This window comes from Martes martes (genome assembly GCF_963455335.1).
Source record: "Martes martes genome assembly, chromosome: 14".
Classification (NCBI taxonomy): Eukaryota; Metazoa; Chordata; class Mammalia; order Carnivora; family Mustelidae; genus Martes; species Martes martes.
The window spans coordinates 76,624,752-76,642,065 of NC_137902.1; positions in this window are offsets into that span (position 1 = coordinate 76,624,752).

A 17,314-nucleotide genomic window follows, 5' to 3' on the forward strand; every position below is an offset into this window, starting at 1 on the left:
TAATTATAGTAATTCAGTGCATCTGATACAGTTGACAGTTGGGGAAAGGAGATCCTTGAATGTCTGTTCAGATGTCCTGAATTTCCAGATTTCATCCAGAATATGATAAAAATGTTAAAGGATATATTTAGCAACTGGCTACAATGTGGTACTGTACAGCGTCCTCTGAAGGCATCTGTCTACTTGGAGGTAACTGAGGAAGAAGCATTTTAGAGAAGGACTGGAACACGTTATCAAAGAGCTTCTGGATGAAAATATCTACACTCCTCTAAAGATAGTTTCAGATCAAAGCAACACCATCAACATAAATATATGCAGTAATTATATACACACACACCATGGATGTGCTATTTTAAATGCTGTAACACATTTATGTCGATGACCTTAATTCCACTCTTCCACTCGTTTTACCCTCCATTCATCTTCCTTTGGCTTCCTCTCTCAACCCCTCCACATGAAATCAGATTAGTAATGGTTTAACAATCACGATAATAGCTGGAAATAAGCAATTTCTTTTTTTTTTCCCTATAATTTCAAGGGCTTACTGCACGTCAAGTCACCGGCACAAACATGTTGCCTTCAAGTAACATATGAATCATCACTGAAAATAGTTTTTTTTTTTTAAGATTTTATTTATTTATTCGACAGACAGAGATCACAAGTAGGCAGAGAGGCAGGCAGAGAGAGAGGGGGAGAAGCAGACTCCCCGCCGAGCAGAGAGCCCGATGCGGGACTCGATCCCAGGACCCTGAGATCACGACCCGAGCCAAAGGCAGAGGCTTTAAACCACTGAGCCACCCAGGCACCCTGAAAATAGTTTTAACACAAAGCAGAAAGCAAACCAATAGGGTTCACCTGCACTTTGTTTTTTCATCTGTTTTTCCCAACCTGGAAACATACAAGTACTTTAAAGTTACCTGGTCTCAAAATCTCAGGAGAACTATCGTAAACAGTTCACTGCATTTCTGGGATGCAACTAAGATTCAAAACAGCAAGTGCGTGCTACTGTATTAAACCTTACCTCCCTGTTAAAATTTATAACGGAAGTCCCAGAATGCAAATACAATGTTCTGATTTTTGAAGACACTGTTTAAAACATATGTAAGCAGCAAGCGTGTATATTCACAGACCTGTTGAGATGGTAGGTAGATTTCAGTTTATCTTTTTCAAGAAGCACTTCAAGAATTTCCAAATAGACTTAGTTCTCTACGCCAAAGAAACTGTCAGAGAACCTGTCAAGTGAAGCCTGACGCTTAAGTCAACATGGAGGGGAGGGTGAAGAAGTGAGAAGGACACTCGCACAGGCAGTGTGAAATCTTCCATCTTCACCCAAAACTTTAAGATTGTTATGACTCACTTGCATAAAATACATAGTGAGCTGGCTTTGGGACTAAAACATCAGTGAGCAAAGGCCTTAGAGCATTTATTTGAGTGAAAATATTGCAGAAAAAGAGAGAAAGATCAGTGTGAAGAACGGAATGTATTTGTTTTTAAAAAGATGTTGAAGGTTCCAACTGTACGGCATTCTAGAAAAAGCAAAACTATGGAGACAGCAAAAAGATCAGTGTTTGCCAGGGATGAGAGAGAGAGATGTACAGGCAGAACACAGAGGCTTTTTAGGGCAGTGAAAATACTCTGTATAATGTACGGGACCCTATACATTTGTCCAAACCATAGACTATACACCAAGAGTGAACACTAAGGTAAGCTGTGGACTCGGTGATTATGATGGGTCCGTGTAGGTTCATCCTTGGCAATAAATGTACCCTTCTGGGCAGTGATGCTGGGGACATATCTGTGTGTGGGGGTAAGGGTATAAGAGAAATCTTTCATCCTCTCTAAATTTTGTGATAGACCTAAAACAGATCTAAAAAAAATTGCCTTAATTTTTTTTTAGTCTGATAAATTGATAATCAAAGATGTAAGCATTTCATTACATGGTCAAATATAATAGAACCCTTCTATGAGAGTTGTGTTAAATGTAGGATTTAAAGGCATATCGAGAAACAGATTTCTTTATGATTGTATCTCAACAGAATATAATAATAGGTTGTGTCATAACTGGGTTATAGTACTCACTTTTCTCTATACCAAAAATTTACTCACTTGGTGAATGCTCCATGATCTCTAAACAGAGATGGAGGATGTCCACAGATGGAAAGTCTTCCTGGGGTAGCACACATGAGCATTGGGCTCTCAGAGTCTCCACCACCATTTGCTGATTGAAATACAGAGTATGCTAACGCTTCTGGACCCAGTGCAATACCTGTAAAATAGAAATGTGATATCTACATTGCAGAATTGTTTTTGAAAAGTAAATTAAGCAATACGGTTTACATGGCATAGGCACAACGTAAATATGAGCTCCTTTCTAAAATACGGACTATGTCCTACTTTGGTGAACAAAAAGCTCCCTGTACCTACAGATCGCCCCACAGCAATGGCCATTAAGTTGTGCAATGTAAATTTAGCTGCTCCAATTCATAGCAGATGGCTGTAAGTTCCTAACCTCTTCTATATCTGGAATATGTTGTTTAAGATGTTTTAATTCTGTACCCCACCCCAATCTTGGCCACCTATCCTGTCTTTTTTTCTATCCCCTCCATAGTATTGCTAATCAAATAATAGCTGAAGTTCAGGGAAGTCTTTTGTTTCAAAAGTCAAATCGTAAAGAACAAAAAAGGTATCAAATATCCAGTTGTGCGAATATACAACATTATTGAATACATTTTTTTTATTTAAGATTATCCTGAAGCATGAGGTTTCTAAAGTAATTCTCCTGTAAATAAAATACAAATAACCCATTCTGCTCTAAATAGTTTTTTAAAGATATCGAAGCATTTAAGGGGATTATATACAGCTTGCTCTATTTTGTAACAGGGATAAACTTAGCATGTCTGACACTATTTTCTTTGCTGCCATGACCTACAGCTTAGAAACTTCTGCTTAGCCCTGTACATAGGCATGTTAATCATTGAAGGAATTTTGCTTACAGTTGAGATTTGAAAAAAAAAAAAAAACCTGTTTTTACCCAAAACCAACCTGACTGAAGGAGATAAGGAAGTACATACAGAAATGACCATGCCGTGTTTAAGTTACAGGAAAAACCTGAACGGATTCCTGTACACAAAGATCAACTACCAAGGGAAAAGAAGTTACTCATCCTTCCCCAATGTCTACGGATGTCTGGCACTTCAACCCCCTGCCCCCTCCTCCTAACATGAAAGGAGCTCACATCTCGTGCTGGGGGAGATGGTTCTTTGGGACAATAGTCCATCATTTCCTTGGTTCTCCTTAAAAAAAGAGAGTCACATCTTGCCTCTTAACTTACTGGCCTTTTGGGTGGTAAGCAGAATGAGTTTAGAATTTGTTGCAATTTCAGTAAAATTATATCATAAAAAAATGAAGAAATAAAAGCTTAACAAGTCATTAAGAATAGGCGCTAATTCAGGGTCCCCTGGGTGGCTCAGTCAGTTAAGCATGCAACTCCTGATTTCAGCTCCGGTCATGAGCTCAGGGTCTTGAGATTGAGCCCCACGACGAGCGAGCACTGCACTGGACACGGAGCCTGCTTAAGATTCTCTCCCTCCCTCTTCCTCTGCTCCTCCCCTACCCGTCTCTCTCTCTCTTTAAAAAAAAAAAAAAAAAAAAGGGTGATACTTCAGATACAATAAGAAGATCCTTATTTTGGGGATAAGAATATAAATCCTTAAAAACAAGGACAAATTCTGATGGCTGAGATGAAATGACATTCAACACTGAACCAATGCAGCAAAAGAGTATAAGAAAGAATCTGTCTATAGATCTTAAGTATTCACACATATGTACACACACATACACACACACAAATTATGTGAGGTACCAGATGTGATAGTTAACTTGATTGTTAATCATTTCACAATTTATACATATAACCAATCATCATGTTGTACACTTTAAATATATTTTGTTTTCATTTGTCATTCATACCTAAGTGAGGCTAGAAAAGAAAAAAAAAACTAAAGACAGGAAAAATAAATGTATCTATACATCTATCTATCCACACACACATATTATAGGACCAATGTTTGTAGCATAACAATAATTCAGTTATACAGTTACATAGCTCAATACAAAATAATAATCTTGAGATGCATTTGTATTATTTGGGGGTATGTGTATTTTCAGATTATATTTGTATATTTTCAGAATTATCAATTAATCCAAAGAGTCAAATATGATGAGAGGTATTCTAGTAGAAGCCAGAAATATACAGTAAAATGAAGAAGATCAACAAAACCTTCAAAATGTCAAAAATTCTTTGATCATAGTAGAAACTAAAACCTCTGATCGTCCAAATCATGGGTTTAAAAAAAAAAAAAATCATGATGATAAGCCAAAACCAGACACGTAAAATAAGAACCAAAGAAATAAAGGCATTGAGAGAATCAGAACACTCCCAGGCAGAAAACTAACAGACCGAACATGAAGGTGTGAGCACGAGTTTGTAAAGCAACCAGAGTATAGACAATGAGAACCAGGAGCCTCAGTTCCACTTCAGTAAATTTTATGACCATTGAGCAAGGCCTGGTTTTATAAGCAATGACCTCATTCTGTTCTACACAGTTTGTTTTCATAAAACACAGTTTGTGGTTCTTTAATTGTGATAAAATAAGTCCCACAGAGAATCAAGCATACACATGTGTTATTTTTTAAATTACTTTTTTATTATGGTAAAACATACATAAAATAAAATTTGTGATTTTATTCATTTTAAAGTGTATAATTCAGTGGAATTAATCCATCTGCAAGTTGTCCAACCATCGCTCTGTCCATTTCTAGGACTTCCATCATCCCAAACAGAAACTCCATACCCTATACTGTCTGTCCCCCGCTGTCATTCCCCAACTTCCAATTCCTGTTCAAACACAGATCTTCTTTTTTTTTTAATTGTAATATTTAAACTGTTGTTAGATATAGTCTGTTATATTCCAAGACTAAAGTTCATATATGTTTTTGTCTGTATACTGTGCTCAACATGACACACATCACTTACTTAGAAAGTATAGAAGATCACCACACAAAATTCTAAATGGTTATATTTACTCACTTTACAAATAATCATTACCCACACATCAAAGACTCAGCAGAGAGAAAGGCATGCTCATCTCTAAGCATAAAAAATATAAATCTCGGTATTTACTGTCTTATTTAGCATGTCTGCCTTTCAACCAAAAATTATGTGACACACGAAAGGGTAGAAAAAAAAGACCACAGTCTAAAGAAACAAAGCAACCATCAGATTCAGACCATGTTATGATACAGATGTTGGAATTAGCAGACAGGGAGTTTAAAATGGCTATGATTAATATATTATATGCTCTAATGGGGGAAAAAGGCAACATTAAAGACCAGATAGGTAATTTCAGCCCAGAGATGAAAATTCTAAGAAAGTATTCAAATCAAAATGCTAGGATTAATGAAAATAATAACAAAGATAAATAATAACTTTGAATAGTTCATTAGATAGTTCAGCTAGGAAATCATTAGGGGCTGAAGATGAGTTAATAGAAATTACCCACACTGAAATGCAAAGAGAAAAAAGAGTAAACAAGCAAAACAAAACCCAGATCACCCAAAAGCTATGAAACAGTATCAAAAGGTCTTACATACTTGTCATTGGACTCCCGAAAGGAAATTAGAGAACAAAACAGAATAAATATTTCAGGAAACAATGGCTGGATCTGATTCTGACACCAATTACAATGCATGTGTGTTTTTTTCCACGAGACCAAGCAATTAATTCTATTCTGACACTGTCTACCTGAAGATAGTATCAGATCTCAAAGGTGAAATTCTCAGTCCTACAAGACTTTAGATCAGTTGCTAGTCCAGGTCACTACTGTGCTTTTGCCCAAACTGCTATAGATCAGGGTTCTAAAGACCCCCTCCTTGGCTTTGATTAATTTGCTAGAATGGCTCACAGAATTCAGAGAAACATTTCACTTTACCAGTTGACCAATTTACAAGAAACAGTTATAATTCGGGGACAGCCAGATGGAGGGAATGCATAGCACAAAGCACGAGAAAGGGATGTGGAACGTCTGTGCTCTCTGAGCTGGCCACTCTCCCCAAATTTCAGCATGCTCAGCAACCCCGGAACTCTCTGAATACCCTCCTTTTAGGATTGCAATGAAGGTTTCCTTATATAGGAGTGACTGATAAATCTTTGGCCATTAGTGATTGAACTCAATTTCTGGCCTCTCTCTCCTCCTTGAAAATCTGGGGTGGGATTGATAATTTTAACCCTCTAATCACATGGTTGGTTCCTCTGATGACCAGCCCCCATTCTTAGGTTGCCTGGGAGCTTTCCCAAAGTTGCCTCATTAACATAACAAAAGATGCCCTACTAGCTCTTCACTTAGGAAACTCCAAGAGTTTTAGGAGCTCTATATGGGGAGTAAATGCATAATTTATTATTATAAACCACAATATCACACTGAGTATTTTCCAAAATTAGTGATAGACAGCAAACCACAAATCCAAGAAGCTCATAGGTCACCAGACAGGACAAATACCCCAAAAGAAAGGCTCATTTTGGCGTAACCTATTCAAACTGCTGAAAATCAAGTCCAAAGAAAGAATCTTGAAACACTAGAGAGGGAATCACATCATGTAAGAGAAACAAGTATAAAGATTACCATGGACTTTTCACCAGATATCATGCAAGAAAGAAGACAAGACACATTAAAGAGAGAAAAGAAAAAAAAAAAATCTGTTAACCCAGAATTATTTACCCAGTGGAAATAGTCTTAAAAAGTGAAGGAAAAATAGACTCACAGATAGACAAAAACAGGGAATTTGATGCCAGCAGACCTACTCTGATGAAAAGTTAAAGGGAGTCCTTCCAGCAGATAAAAAACAATCTAAGTCAGAAACTTGGATCTACACAAAGAAATGGAAACTGCCACAAAGGAAAGAAAGATAGGACAACATCCCTTTAAAATTTCACAATAATGGCATAAGGGATGGGAGGGAAGAAATGTTGAAATCCTGAAATCTTACAGTATAAGATTAAGTTGTATGAAAAAAAAACAATAGAGAACATGGGTTGTCTCAAATTTTAAAACAATCCTAAAAATTACAGTGGTTGCCAATAACATGTAAAGTTGAATGAAATACTACTCAAATATCCATAATTTTTAAAAGACAAATGATCATACTAAAAGAATCACACTATTCTCTATACTTTAGAAATAATATTATGTTGCCTTTATTTAAAATAATATAAAATTGTTGCTATACAGAAAGACAATCTAATATGTTCACCTTAAAAATAGAAGAAAAAATATACAATGATGCTGTAGTAACAGTTATTATGTTATTATTTTGGATTTGGTATATTTTGTAGTAATTGCCAGCAACTTAGTATTTGTGATTTGTTGCGATTTCTTTTCTCATTTTAAATAAACTTTTATCTTTATTCCTAATTTAGTGTTTATCATTTTGTATTTGTTTATAAAATTTTATAAACATCAATCTTCACAAAATCTGAATAGATCCCTGGTTTTAAAATAATAACTCACAATTGTATAATGCTCTACAGTTGATTGAAAACTTCACAAATACTAACAAATTCTCAGAATTCCCTTCTGAATGACAAAAAAAAAAGAGGTGATGAATAACAGTTAAATCACTTTATTGTAGGATAATAAACAATTTATTGTAAAATATCCTAAGAATACATCATTAGGATACGGTTTTTTCACTGTTTAGAAAGATCCGGGAGATTATCCCATAGAACTACTCCCCAGCGGCTGAGGAAGCTCATCCCCAGATTAAGTAACTTTTCCGTGGTCAATGGTATTAGTCGCAGAGCTGAGATGATAATTCAGTTCTAAGTAGATTGTCACTGACATGTGACTGGGAAAAGGAATAGGATGAAATCGGATTTCCAGAGAAGATTCCTAAAACCCAGAAGGAAGTGGAGATCTCCCAAAGAAGCAGCCAGAAGCCTAGGAGCTAGATCTGCAAGACCCCTGAAGGCACAAAAAATGCAGGGTGCAGTTCTCAGCGTCACCATCAAACTTTAGGTCAACCCTGTGGACAATATTGAGGAACTCCATCTGAGAGAGAAAATTTTCATCTGTGGTCCTTTAGAGTTGCCCTTTCAATGAGTCTAGCTCACCCCTAAACATGCCGTCTGGGAAGACTTAAAAACTGCTACCCGAGACACCTTTCCACTCAGAGGTTCATCCAGGTCACCTCCCTTCTGGTCCTCAGCAGCACCCCCACCCACGCACTAAGCCACCCTACGCTTTCTCCTCACCCACACTCGCCACCATATTGCTCCTCAACTCCCGCTGTTTACCCTCCTGCCTCAAAAAGAGTCTAGTTTAGACTCATTTTCTCATATGACCACAGAACTTCTGTTTCTCAGAGAGAAGCTTTCACTTCAATCATAGGGAAATAATTTGCTACATCCCGTTTTTCTCTTGTACTTCAGAGCAGTGGGTTGGTTGAGAATAAGTAAAGTGTAGCCCTAGGATTGTGAAGGTCGGTAATTTCATAATGCTGGACGCAACTCCTGAAGAGTCTGTATGGGGTACAGATTTGTCCAGTTCTCTGAGTCCGTGATCTAATCTAGATGTCTGTTTCCTGTAGTTACTCAGTCTTTGGCAATATCCATAAAAGCATCGTGACTGAACATCAATGTGTTTCAACCCAAATGGAGAAATTGGTACAAGGAGGACTTTTGCAAGTTCTTGAAATAACCTGGTGTTTTAGAAAACTATTGTAACTGAGTACCAAGAAGCAACACAGGACTGAAGCAGATGTAAAGATGTGGTCCATCTTAATCTACTTACTACAACATCACTATGCCTTGTGTTGAGTGGACATAACACAAGGAAGAAAAATCAAATTACAATACTTTCCCTTTCATTTGAAACACAAAAATCCTCCTTCTAAAGTGACACAACATAATCCTAAATGAGTTTTTCTGAACTTGTCCCTGCTCTATCTAATAAGACAAGCAAATAGATACAAATCATTTGTACCACTTTTATGTGAGTAATTTACATTTTTAAATTTTCTTCTCATTACTGGTATCATTCCTAGCACACTAAAAAAAATAATAAAATGATATGTGGATAGTATTATTTAAATAATACCATTTACAAGGCGCCTGGGAGGCTCACTGGGTTAAGCCTCTACCTTCAGCTCAGGTCGTGATCTCAGGATCCTGGGATCGAGCCCCACATCGGGTTCTGTCCTCCACAGGGAGCCTGCTTCCTCCTCTCTCTCTCTGCCTGCCTCTCTGCCTACTTGTGATCTCTGTCTGTCAAATAAATAAACAAATAAAATATTAAATAAATAAATAATACCATTTACCTAAATTTTGGTTACCTACTATATGCTGGGATAAATAAATTTGTTATTTATATTATTCCCATAACACATAGATGCTAAGTATTATAGTCCCATATTTATGACAGAATAAAACTTCATAAAAGTTAAATAATTATCCCAAAATTATGCATATGGCAACCTTTTTTTCCTCTGCTCTATCCTATGTATAAAATAATGTTTGCCCTTAATAAAATGGCCACAAATGTCTGTTTAATGAATCAATGAACATGAATAAACACAGGTCTGGCTATGTGTAGAGCCTATACTTTACTCCATGCTGTGTTCAGCATCATCTTCTTGTGTCTAATAAACATTAACAGCAGGCAGTCAAATAGGGGCATAATCTAAATAAAAGAAGGAATGCACAGGTATAGGTTATCAGTTCCAAAACAGTCCTATTATAGTATCACAATCAAAATGCATTCCATTTTTGCTCACTTCTCTATGTTTTTCAAAGAAATGGCAAACTATAATTTGACACCCTCAATATGCTGTGAACCCCAGTCGACACTCCAGCATAGACCAGTGTGCTGAATATCCCAGAACTGTGAACACACCTATCAACCGTTACCCAGTACTGCGAGCATCCAGATTTACAGCACAGTCATTTACCATGGCTCCCAACAAGAAAATGCAGTATAATTCAGCAGGCTAGGCCTTTTGCTTGAATCAGGAATCTTTGTTTCTCCTATGACCCCAGCCATTTTCAGAATGCCCAAACTGTCAAGAGTTAACCAGGTTTCTCACCTGTATACATTACTCAGCTAGATCAAGAAAACAGCATATATAGTAACACAGGTGGAGAAGAGTCTTCCAGGTTGACAGTACTTTCCAGTGGAGTTGAAATGCTCCCAGATGAAACTGACAAGCCCAGCTCTAATTTAAAGGACCCTGTTATAGGCAATGATGGATTTCTCTCCCTGGATGGATGGTTGAGAAACTGGAAGACACTATTTTGTTCAGTTATCTTCATACAATAACCTCAGAGGTTGGACTCACTGACAGGTGGCCTGAGCTGCCCACAGGTCTACCAACAAGAGAGAAGGCACATCAGTAAGCCACAGAGATAAATGAAGCTTGCCACTTCTTTTATATTTTGAAATGATGGTTTTATATCATAAGAAAATATTAGGCAGAGTTTTGTTCTATAACAACTATAAATAGGGCCATCCAAACTTCAAGTATGACAAGATGACTGTACATCATTTGGGATGATCATTGTTTTTACTGTTCTGAGTTTTCATCACATAGAAAATTTCTCTCTCCCAATTTACTCCAAAATATTATTTTGAAAGGGAGAGAAGCATAGATATTATCTTATTTTGTAACAGTCACAACTATTACAATTGTACAAACCCAGAAAGCTACTATATTTTTATGAGAATTCCTCATTTTATAAGTAATGTTGGTTATTCTGTCACTCAAGGCAAAGCTCTTAAAAATTGGGGATTTGGAAAAGTAATGGTTACTTCAACTGTAAGTGTTTTATTAAGATGTCACAGATGAAAATATCATTTTTATAGAATGCAGAAATATGAAAGAAACCTACAATAAATCTGTATCAAAGGTAGATATACTTTTAAATTGCAAAAAATAAGGATAAAAATGATTTTATTTTCCTTTCATAGTTCCATGTAAATTTCTAACTATTCTGAAATTTGAAAGTATAATGCATTGGTTACTATGTAGAGGGGGGAAAAAAAGCCCACCAAAATGATTTTTTCTTTTTCTTTTTTTCCCCCCAGGAACCTAGTAGAGAGTCTGATAAAAGGGCAATGGGAGAACACATCATAGGTCTAAAGGAAGCTTGCTACCTCCTCCAAACCTCAAACGTGGGATGGGTACCTCTTGGCCTGACCAAACTCAAGGGCAACATAGATCGAGTTTAGCAACCCTAACATGGAGATTGAAGAAAGACAACACAACCATGTAGTAAGGAGTGTGGATTCTAAAAGCAGACTCAAAAACATAGTGTGTGTGTGGGGGGGGTGCCTGGGTGGCTCAGTGGGTTAAAGCCTCTGCCTTCGACTCAGGTCATGATCCTGGGGTCCTGGGATCGAGCCCCGCATCAGGCTCTCTGCTCAGTGGGGAATCTGCTTCCCCACTCTCTGTCTCTACCTGCTCTCTGCCTACTTGTGAACTCTGTCTGTCAAATAAATAAATAAAATCTTAAAAAAAAATAGTGTGTGACCTTGAGCAAGTAAGTTATTCACACATGATTCCTCAGTTTCCTCACCTGCAAAATGGAAATAAAAAACATCCCTACCTCCACAGTCAAGCCACTTTGTTCTTCAAGCAGGGACCTCACAAGTGGCAGATCCAGGGAGACTCACCTTCCTCCTTCTGGGGGAGCAGCATGGCAGGAATCTGCTGGGTTTAGAGACTCCAAATGGGGCCATGCATCAGAGATAGAAGTGCTCGGTCACAGGCCAGGTGAACTCAGAGCAGGGCCAGAGACCAGGGAGATGGGAGTGATTGCTTTTCTCCGAGGGCGCACTGAGGAGTGGGGTCCCAGCTCTTGGCTCCTTCAGGCCGAAGACTGGGAGGCCGCCATTTTCATTCCCATCCTCCAGAGTTCTATGGAAAGCAATCAGGGAACAAAAGCTCTGAGAGCTAACCCGAGAAGATTACTTAGCCCAACTTCCTGGCAGGGGCAGTGCAACTCCACCTCGGGCAAAGACATTTGAGAATCACTACAACATGCCCCTCCCACAGAAGATCAGTAAGAACATCCAGCCAAGACCAAGCTCACTAATCAAGGAGAACAGAGGAAATCCAGAGCTAGGGGAAAGCCATGCATAGAATTCATGGCTTTTCCCTCATGATCCTTTACTCTTGTAAAGTTAATTTTTTTTTAATTTTATTTTTTTCTTATTTTTTTTAACTTTTCCTTTCCCCTTTTAACATTTTTTAATTAGTTTATCTTAACATTACCTTTCTTAAAAAAATCTTCTTAAACCTTGATTGTTATAGCCATATGTCATCCCTTCATTTTATTTAACCTTATTTTTTGTATACATATAGGGTTCTTTTTTTCCTGAAAAATTTTGGGATATAATTTCTTCTACTAGATCAAAATATACCCTAAACCTAGCACATGGCTTTCTTCTAGTCTCCAGCCTGAGTACATTCTCTTTCTCTTTTTTTTTTCCAACCAACTTCTCTTATCAATATCTTTTCTTTAGAAATTTTTTAAAATTTAAAATTTTTTAAAATTTTTTAAAATTTTTTAAAATTTTTAAAAAATTTTTTAAAAATTCCCTCATTACAATCATATCATTACAATCATTACAATCATATTCCATCCCTTCATCGTGTTTACCCTTAATTGTGTGTGTGAATGCACGCGCGTGTGCACACGCGCGCGTGTGTGTGTGTATATAAGTTTTTCTTTCTTTAAAATTTTGGATGGTAGTTTCTTCTAAGAGACCAAAATGCACCCAATAAAGTGGGTAGTTCTGTTCTATTCACAAGCCATATATATATATATATATATATATATGTTGGCAAAGACCCCCCCAAAGTATATGCTAACCAAATCAGGAGAGACCCAAAACCGGGGGGAGAAGAAAGGTGAAAGAAAGAAATTTTATATACACATATACATATATACATATATATGTATATATGTATATAAGTATATATGTATATACATATATGTATATACATATATACATATATGTATATACATACATACATATATACATATATACATACACATATAGATATATATACATATATGTATATATAGATATAGAGAGATATATATAGATATATATATGTATATATACACACATATATACATATATGTATATATACATACATATATACTTATATGTATATGTAAACATATATATGTATATGCATACATATATACTTATATGTATATGTAAACATATATGTATACGCGTATACATATATACATATATACATACATATATATGTATACATATATATGTATACATATACGTATATACATATATGTATATATGTATGTGTATGTATGTATATATATAAAATTTCTTTCTTTCACCTTTCTTTTATATATATACATATATACATACATATATACATATATACATATATACATATACGTATATACATATATGTATATATGTATGTATGTATATATGTATATATGTATATATGTATATATGTATATAAGAAAGGTGAAAGAAAGAAATTTTATATATACATATACATATACATATACATGTATATATAAAATTATATATGTATATATACACATATATATATACATATATATGTGTGTATATATATACATATATAATTTTATATATACATATATATGTATATGTATATGTATATGTATATATAAAATTTCTTTCACCTTTCTTATATACATATATACATATACATTTCTTTCACCTTTCTTATATACATATATACATATATATGTATATACGTATATACATATATACGTATATACATATATATGTATATATGTATATAAGAAAGGTGAAAGAAATGTATATGTATATATATACATATACATATATATGTATATGTATATATGTATGTATATTTGTATACATATATACTTATATACGTATATACATGTATATGTATATATGTATATGTATATATAAAATTTCTTTCTTTCACCTTTCTTCTCCCCCCGGTTTTGGGTCTCTCCTGATTTGGTTATCATATACTTTGGGGGGGTCTTTGCCAACCTTTTAGTATTTTATTCTCTCATTCTCTCATATATATGTATATGTTTATGTATATGTATATGTATACATATATATGTATATGTATATATGTATACGTATATATGTATGTATATATGTGTATATATACATATATACATATATATGTATATATATGTATATGTATATATAAAATTTCTTTCTTTCACCTTTCTTCTCCCCCCGGTTTTGGGTCTCTCCTGATTTGGTTAGCATATACTTTGGGGGGGGTCTTTGCCAACCTTTTAGTATTTTATTCTCTCATTCATATATTCTTATCTGGATAAAATGACAAGGTGGAAAAACTCACCACAAAAAAAAAAAAGAGGCAGTACTGACAACTAGGGACCTAATCAATACAGACATTGGTAATATGTCAGAACTAGAGTTCAGAATGACGGTTCTCAATGTGTTATATGTCAATATGTCAGAACTAGAGTTCAGAATGATGATTCTCAATGTGTTAGCTGGGCTCAAAAAAGGCATGGAAGATATTAGAGAAACCCTTTCTGGAGAAATAAAAGAACTTAAATCTAACCAAGTTGAAATAAAAAAGCTATTGATGAGGTGCAATAAAAAATGGAGGCTCTTACTGCTAGCATAAATGAGGCAGAAGAGAGAATTAGTGATATAGAAGAGCAAATAATGGAGAATAAAGAAGCTGAGCAAAAGAGAGACAAACACTACTGGAACACAAGGGGAGAATTTGAGAGATAAGTGATACCATAAGACAAAACAATATCAGAATAATTGGGATTCCAGAAGAAGAAAAGAGAGAAAGAGGGGCAGAAGGTATATTGGAGTGAATGATTGTAGAGATTTTCCCTAATATGGCAAACAGAACAAACATCAAAATCCAGGAGGTGCAGAGAACCCCCCTCAAAATCAATAAAAATAGGTCCACACCCAGTCATCTAATAGAAACTTACAAGTCTCAGTGACAAAGAGGAAATCCTGAAAGCAGCTTGGGACAAGAAGTCTGTAACATACAATGGTAGAATGGTAGAAATATTAGATTGGCAGCAGACTTATCCACAGAGAGCTGGCAGGCCAGAAAGAACTGGCATGACATATTCCGAGCATTAAATGAGAAAAATATGCATCCAAGAATACTATATCCAGCTAGGCTATAACTGAAAATAGAAGGAGAGATTAAAATCTTCCAGGACAAACAAAAATTTAAAGAATTTGCAAACACCAAGCCAGCTGTACAGGAAATATTGAAAGGGGTGCTCTAAGCAAAGAGAGACCCTAAAAGTAGTAGACCAGAAAAGAACAGAGACAATATATAGTAACAGTCTCCTTACAGGCAATACAACGGCACCAAATTCATATCTTTCAATAGTTACCCTGAATGTAAATAGGCTAAATGCCCCAATCAAAAGACACAGGGTATCAGAATGGATTAAAAAAAAAATCAATATGCTGTCTACATGAAACGCATTTTAGACTCAAAGACACCTCCAGATTTAAAGTGAGGGCATTAAAAACAATTTATCATGTTAATGGACATCAAAAAAAAAGCTGGAGTGGCAATCCTTATAGCAGATAAATTAGATTTTAAGCCAAAGACTCGAATAAGAGATGAGGAAGGACACTATATCATACTTAAAGGATCTGTCCAACAAGAAGATCTACAATTTTAAATATCTATGGCCCTAACATGGGAGCAGCCAACTATATAAACCAATTAATAACAAAATCAAAGAAACACATTGACAATAATACAATAATAGTAAGGGACTTTAACACCCCCCTCACTGAAATAGACAGATCATCCAAGCAAAAGATCAACAAGGAAATAAAGGCCTTAAATGACACACTGGACCAGATGGACATCACAGATATATTCAGAACATTCCATCCCAAAGCAACAGAATACACATTCTTCTCTAGTGCACATGGAACATTCTCCAGAATAGGTCACATGCTGGATCACACATCAGGTCTCAACCAGTACCAAAAGATAAGGGATCATTCCCTGCATATTTTCAGACCACAGTATTCTGAACCTAGTACTCAATCACAAGAGGAAAGTTGGAAAGAACTCAAATACATGGAGGCTAAAGAGCATCCTACTAAAGAATGAATGGGTCAACCAGGAAATTAAAGAATTGAAAAAATTCATGGAAACAAATGAAAATGAAAACAAACTTTTCAAAATCAGTGGGACACAGCACAGGCAGTCCTGAGATGAAAGTATACAGTGATACAAGCCTTTTTCAAGAACCAAGAAAGGTCTCAAATACACAGCCTGACCCTACACCTAAAGGAGCTGGAGAAAGAACAAAAAAAGCATAAACCCAGCAGAAGAGAAATAATAAAGATCAGAGCAGAAATCAATGAAATAGAAACCAAAAAAAAAAAAAAAAAAAGAACAAATGAAGGAAACTAGGAACTGGTTCTTTGAAAGAATTAATAAGATTGATAAAACCCTGGCCAGACTTATGGAAAAGAAAAGAGAAAGGACCCAGATTAATAAAATCATGAATGAAAGAGGAGAGATCACAACCAACACCAAAGAAATACAAACAATTATAAGAACATATTACCAGCAACTATACACCAGCAAATATGACAGTCTGGAAGAAATGGATGCATTCTGAGAAACATATAAACTACCACAACTGACCCAAGATGAATTAGAAAACCTAAACAGATCCATAACCAGTAAGGAGACTGAAGCAGTCATCAAAAATCTCCCAACAAACAAGAGCCCAGGGCCAGACGGCTTCCCAGGGGAATTCTGCCAAGCATTTAAAGAAGAATTAATCCCTCTTTGCCTGAAACTGTTCCAAAAAATAGAAATGGAAGGAAAACTTCCTAACTCATTTTATGAGGCCAGCATTACCTTGGTATTTACCAAAACCAGACAAAGACCCCATCAAAAAAGAAAATTACAGACCAATATCCTTGATGAACACAGATGCAAAAATTCTCACCAAAATAGTGGCCAATAGGATCCAACAGTACATTGAAAGGATTATTCACCACGACCAAGTGGGATTTATTCCAGGGCTGCAAGGTTGGTTCAAGATCTGCAAATCAATCAATGTGATACAATACATTAATAAAAGAAAGAACAAGAACCATATGATACTCTCAACAGATGCTGAAAAAGCATTTGACAAAGTACAGCATCCCTTCCTGATCAAAACTCTTCAAAGTGTAGGGATGGAGGATATATTCCTCAGTATCATCAAAGCCATCTA